Source organism: Miscanthus floridulus, chromosome 8 (genome assembly GCF_019320115.1).
Source record: "Miscanthus floridulus cultivar M001 chromosome 8, ASM1932011v1, whole genome shotgun sequence".
NCBI classification, from domain to species: domain Eukaryota; kingdom Viridiplantae; phylum Streptophyta; class Magnoliopsida; order Poales; family Poaceae; genus Miscanthus; species Miscanthus floridulus.
The window spans coordinates 99,324,755-99,331,801 of NC_089587.1; positions in this window are offsets into that span (position 1 = coordinate 99,324,755).

Here is a 7,047-nt window from a genome sequence, read left to right on the forward strand (position 1 = left end):
CCTCGCCCGAGGCCCCGCCCGTAAGGCCTCGGATGAGGTGCCGATTCTCTACCTTGCCTGAGGCCCCGCCCATAAGGCCTCGGACGAGATGCCGATTCTCCACCTCGCTCGAGGCCGGCTCGGCATCAACCTCGCCGCCTTTGCCCTGACCGACTTCTCTGATAGGACATCACATCCAACTAACGCGTTCAACCACTCCCGCGACATCAGCCGAACGACGGCTCGATACAGCAGAGTGGCCGACGAGATGTGAGTCACATCGATGCCATGCCATTCAGGACAGGACGGGGCAGGGTTACCGGCCATTGTGCTCAGCACTATGCCCACGACTGATGCTCGTGCTGCACTGTGCTGCCTAACCCCTGCTCTGAGGATAGCGCGACATGGAGAGTCATGTCCGGGTCCTTGTAGCCTCGAAATCAACGTACAAAGGCCAACTGCTCCCTCTGAGCCTCGGCTATCCGCTTCGGGGTCTCTGTAGCCTCGGGACTCGCGCCTACCGAGCCCCCCACAATGGTTCAGCCTTTGCACCGGCTGGGCCTCGGCTCTCTACATTGTCAACATACAGCGATCAGCATGTCGTTTGTAGTACGCACCATACCCTACGCCAAGCCGCAGGAGCTCCCACGTCGCATAGGATCAGGCGTGACTGGCGCATCGCTCCAGTGCACCAAGGACAAGGCCGCTCCACCGACCATGCCGCCACAGTGACGAGCTACAGGGCTCAGGCATGCCGCCTCTACTCACGAACGCCATGTAGCGAATCCATGTACCACCCCCGTGCCTCCCTTCGACTATAAAAGGAAGTGACCGGGGCCGCTTCTAGATTAGGCAGACACGGACACACATGGCAAGCAACGCACAATGCTCTGTAACTCACACACACTTCCTCACCACAAGAGATCAACATCTCAAGCAACCCACGCCACTCCATGCAGTGACCTGGGACTAGCTCCCTCTCTTGCTCAGCTTGTAAGCCCCTACTATAAGCACCTCGGTGCAAGGAATACAAGATCGCTCTCTCAGACTGGACGTAGGGCACCTATTGTCTGAACCAGTATAAACCTTGTGTCTCTTTGCATCACCATCCAGGATTAGGGGCACGCAGTACACTTTTACTAGTTGGTTGAGAATCCGCCGTACCCAAAACACCGACACATGTAAAGATTAAGGATATTCTAGTCCTAATACTTGTCATTTGGCACTTAAAGACACTTAAAAGTATTATAGGTCTTGCTTTTCCTTTGATCGTACTATAAAGGAAACAATGATCAGTAGTGATCTAGCTTTGAGCCTACACTTTAAGTGGCGCGGCGTGCGTACAAACTTAGGTGCATATAAGTCATGTGCATGCGTATTTAGGTGTAACTTCGATATAAAAGGCCATCCACGACGCCTTGTAAGGGATCTCTGTAACAACCCTGGTGTTACGAGCTTACTTAGCACCAAGATTTAGGTTCGAGAGAAATTAGCCAAACAAATTTTTGGATTTTAAAATTTTATAATGCGCGTGAAATGATAAGTGAATCATATGTGACTCACTTTTGTGGATTCAAATAAATATCTAAGTTAACTTACTTGGTGCATAAAAGTGCTAATAAAAATCCTAACAAAAAGAATAGAATAAGTAGTTTAAACTGTTTGGTATGAAAAACAATTTCTATAAACAAAAATAAAATACAACTTGAATTTAGTACTTAAATAAAAATTAAAGTACAAGTTTAGTAGATGAAAATGTAACTTTAGCTTTTGAAAAATAAATATTGTTAACTAGTGCTCTTCGGAGCTCAAAAAATAAATTTGACGTTAAGATAAGTTCTTTTTGTTAAGTCATCAAACACTTGAACTATTGTTAAAATACCATTTTGACGAATTATATTGAGCAAAATAGTTAAATGATGCTTAAATATTTTGCTCCTATGGGTTAGTATAAGGTATGGACTATTGCATGAATTATTTGTTGGTTGAAGTTAACAAGGTTTAGACTTATTAAAAATTTGCGACAAAAGAGTTAATGGTTACTTAGCCCCAACTAAAATCCTTAACTTTTCTAAGTATGGAAAAGTAGTAAGACAATGCTATCTTGACATTTAATTTCTAACAAAAATGTTTAAACACCAGCCGCATGTTTTAGTATTATCGATTCCATCAAAGTGAGTGCTTGAGCATGGCATAGGTCGAAGTTGTGTTGGATGTCATGTTGCTCTTGTAAAAACTACACAAACTTCGTTGGAACGCGCTGTAAACCATGTTGTTGCCGCACTGTTCGTGAACCGGCACTCCAGCGACGAACCCAAGTTGGCATCCTTTTATCTCCCTCTCTAGTTGCTCTCGGGTCATGACGATTGCTCCGCTAGCTAGCTAGTAGTGTTGGCTTTAGGTTAGTAGGATTGGTTGAACTTCGGTTGAGATGATCGGCATCCTTTGCTTCGCTTTAAAATGCGTGCACAGCACCGAGCGCAACCGTTCGGCCTAAGTCCGTGGTCACTATGCATGCGGACGTTATGGGTGTCGGTCTCATGCCATGGCCGGGTCATGGCCATGAATCAGCTCGTGTGCACAGATGGTGCCTCACAACACCTCGGCCTAGCGTTGGCCGGCCCCGGCTGGCCGTGGTCTGGCTCCCATTGTGTCGTGCGCTGGGCCGAGCCAAGGCTACGGCTACCGTCGCTTGGTCGACGTGGTGTCCGCCTCACCCCTCGTATCACCTACCGGGTCGTGCCCTTGGCGTATGCCGCTGCCGCCATGTCTGGTCATTAGCCCGGTCACAGTGGCGAAGGTATGCCTTCCTGCCTCACTTGCCCTCGCTAGCCGACGTCGATGCGACCGGCTTGGGTTCGGTTGCTCCAATTCAAGCACATCACGCCAAGCCGCCTGGTCTTATCACCTATGTGCACAAGCTTGCTCTGCCATAGTCGATCAAAGCCCTAGTTTAACACACCCTACCGCTCGAGCTCATCTGCATGCTCTTCTCCACGATATGACTACAACGGGTGCACCGCGCGCTCTGTCTCTCGATTCACTTAGCTCAGAGCTTCACAGTTCAATTTCTTCCACCATCAAGTGGCTTAGGGACTCAACTAGCTAGGCAACCTCTATCGAGGCTTTGCCGCACCTCGGTATGGATGAATTTAGTGTTTTTGCGGCCACCGGTCATCACGCCTCTAAAACAGAGCATGACTTGGGGGTAAGGCCCTACCCCTTGGTAGGGGTTCGACTAGTTGTTCCTATGAGCTCACCTTGGTCCCCTCGTGCTGTTGCTCATCTTCGTTTGATCAAGAACAATGTGAGTGAGGACCTAACGCGTCGGTGTCAACCTTTGAGCATCGCTGATATCACTGCGCGCATGTGGCTAGGCCACCTCGGCACTCCTCTGCCTCAACCACCACCGCAGCGCAAATCCCGATGAGCTACTAGTGCTTACCTACTATCTCCACCACCCCGATAGTGCCTTAGGCCACTGGAATAGTCATGTTGCCGCATGGTTCTACCCATTGTCAAGGCTAGGCTTCGGTAGTGCACCGTTAAGCTCTCAAGCACCACCCATCGTAGCGCGTTTAGCCGTAGATGGCGACTGGCCCGCTAAATGGGTCCGTGCTGGCCCCTGGTGGTCGGCGTGGATGCCTAGTGCCACTGCTCGCCATGTTGCCGTGCACAGGGTGGCCGAGGGTGCACGTGGGGAAATTTGGAAAAATCCAAGGGGGTTAAGTGAATTCACCAGAGAAAGGAAGGAATAGTATTAGGACCTAGTTATGATTCGAGAAAAGTTTGAGGGCTTATTTGCTAAAGTGCCAGCATATGCTCCCCGCTGTGGGTTGTCTCGTGCATGGGCCGCACCCCACGCTGGGCCGCTAGACTACTGGGCCGAATGGTGGCCACCAGCCCTTTTCCTTTTCTAAGCATTTTCTAATTTAGATTCTAAGGTAAACTTGTAAATTCAATATAAAATTGTGTAGTTAACCAAAAATTATGAAACTAATTTTGTTAGGTTCCTAAAATTATAATCTATCTGCTAGTATATTTTATTCACATAGTTTTATAATATTTCTAGGAGTTATCTAATTAATTTGAGATGCTTAATATTGTAAGATATAAACATATAGGAATTGTTGTGATAAATTAGTGATAGTATTGGCTCTAAAACTTTCATAGTAAATTCCTCATATTATTAGGTGCTCATTGTAATTTTTTAGCTCCATAATAATTAGTTTACTAAGCTAGCTAAATGAGCCCTAGTTCAAAATTATATGTTTAAACAATAAAATGCTGAAGCACCTTGGGATTTTAGAACTAAAACATGTTTCTAGAGACAAAGCCTTACTTGACGACGTGGATACGTAGACTAGTACGTTAGTCATTAAAGCTAGCTCGTTAGCTTGTGGAGTGTAATCGTATTTTAGAGTTGTAGTTGTCGTTGATTATTTACATCTCTGTGTTGCATCCACGTATATCATAATAGGAATAATGATGGAACATGGAGTCGACCGAAGTAGCAGAAAAGATGGTGCCTCAATGATCGTGTCACCAATGGAATGCTAACTTTTGGTTATATCTTACCCAGGCAAGCCCCGGTGCATAACCCCTATTATTCTGCACTTTATCTTATGCTTGTGCATTAAGTTTTTAGGAGTTGAATCAAAAACCACTTGCATATATATATCCTTATCCTATGAGCCCTACTAGTATGTCAGAATCGTGTAGATTTCTATGCTATAGGATCCGATAGAAATCGAGTGATTATCTGTCACTCACGAGAGATAGGAAAGATACTATTGTTGTTATTATATTACTATCACATAGAATATATGAAGGATAATTGAAGATCGGGCAGAATGATACTTTGGATCTAGACTTGGTTAGACATTTGAGCAAGCCTCGGATTGCATTTGTTCCGTCTGTGTCAGTTGAGGACCATCCGTTGCTGTGGATGGTAGTCAGGTCACAGTCTTATTATCCTGAGCACATACTTGCTTATGGGAGTGGGAAGGCTCGTTACGCTCTTGTCGTGGGTTCTAGCTCTTTTTGGACCGACTAATTAGAGGTGGAGGTTTAAGCACCATACTGAGATCGGGTCTCAAGTGTGGGGACTTGGAGTCTAAGTTTGGACAGGGACCTAGACCCCTTGACAGGAGTGGAATGAGTTGGTCTTGTTTGTACCTGGGGTATGAATGGGGCGTGTGTTTCGGGGTACCCAGCTGGGGATACATAGATTCGCGAATCGCCATTTCTGTGAGATGGCACTGACTTGGCTATGGTCTAGCACCGTAGTAAGAACTGAAATATGAAAGATGGTAAAATAGTTCTGATTGCTTACCACCTGCTTGAAAGTAGCATAGGTGCTTACTTAGAATAGTTAGTTAATGAACTAATGATGATTGCTAATAAAATTGACTATAAGGACGCATGTTTAGTAATGCTTCCATAGATACAATAACCCTTAAGCCAAATAAGCCTTGCATATCCTTGGAGTCTTTTATTTTTCTCCTATCGGGTAAGTCTTGCTGAGTACAATTGAGTACTTAGGGTTTTATTCCCCCCTGTTGTAGGTGATCGAAGGATACGTAGAGCTGACTCTTGTGTGTGGAGACCTCCTGGTGGGCTCAGAGAGGATTCATTTTCCACTACGACCGTAGTGTTTATTTATAACCCTCACTAAAGGTTTTGTTTTATAAAAAAATTATAAAATCTGCTAGCATCTCTTGTATAAAAATTTCTACTATGTTAATGCTCCACCATGTCATTAAATTAATCTTGCTTCCTCTGTAATTCTGATAACAGTGTTATATTCCGCTGTTATAATCAATTGAGGTAATATTCTACCAATGTAATAAAGTGATGTAAGAAATGATTTAAGAATGTTGTAAGCTTTATTCTCTCATTTATGATCCTGATGGAAAAATATGGATTTTTGAGTTCTCCCTTGGGGTGTGCTCGACGGAACTGCGTAGTTTAGTGTCCTCTCTTGAGTACTTAGTATCTAATGGAAGACAAGTACTCCTGTGAGGCATTAGATTAGGCAGTTCTGCCACAATCTCTCTCCCCCTACATGCTTTCTTGGCTAAGAATGAGGGGGTGTTTGGATTCCGGCCATAGCTCACCTCACCACAGTTGTGGCACGCCACAGTTTGTAAATGCTGCTATTTGGTTCATGCATAGACGAAGACAGTCATAAGAGCACCCGACTCATTTGCCGCCACAGAGTGTGGCGAAGGATTTCGACGCCTACGTTGTGGCGCTGCCGCATTCGCAACAACTGAGTCATGGCATAGCGTGGCCCAGAACCAAACATCCCCTGAAAACACACCCGAGCCCCTCCTCATCAAGAGCATAGGGCTTTTATCGTGCGTATTTATCAAGTTCAACTAGCTGCTAGTTTTTAGTTGTTGCTCAATATTACTACTCCACCTCATTTAATTAATTCATTTGAGGTTTCTTGTCACCATAATCGTCTCATAAGCTTAAAGTAGGGTCAGGAGCAATAAGTTGATCATAGGAGTAACTAGAAGTTCAGAACTGATGACAAGTATAATGGACATCATTACTCCCTCCGGTTTCCTAAAGGATGTCGTTTTGGACGGCGACACGGTCTCCAAAGAATAATTTTGACCGTTACTTTTTGCTATAAAATATTTATAAAATATAGTCAATATATACTTTTATGAAACTAACATTTCGAGATGAATCTACTTACATCAATTTCATATTTTCAAACTCAACCCAAAAGAAGGTATTTGTAGTTAAAGTTTAAAATGTTTGACTTAAGATAACCTCAAAACGACATCCTTTGGGAAACCGGAGGGAGTAGTGCTTAGAGCAAGTGTTCACCCACCCACCTCATATGGCTTAGGCACGCCCAGTGGAACTCTTTCCTTATTACTTTTGGTGATAGTCATTACCTATGCAGCTTGGTGATGATTTCTTAGTAATCTTCCTTGGAGTTGCCTTGTTGAAGGTCCAAGAAGAGTTGTAATTGGTAAGTAATCTGTTGATCTGGCATGGAGAATCGATTACCACTATAGAGCACATGGTCCTTGCATGGGTCAAGGG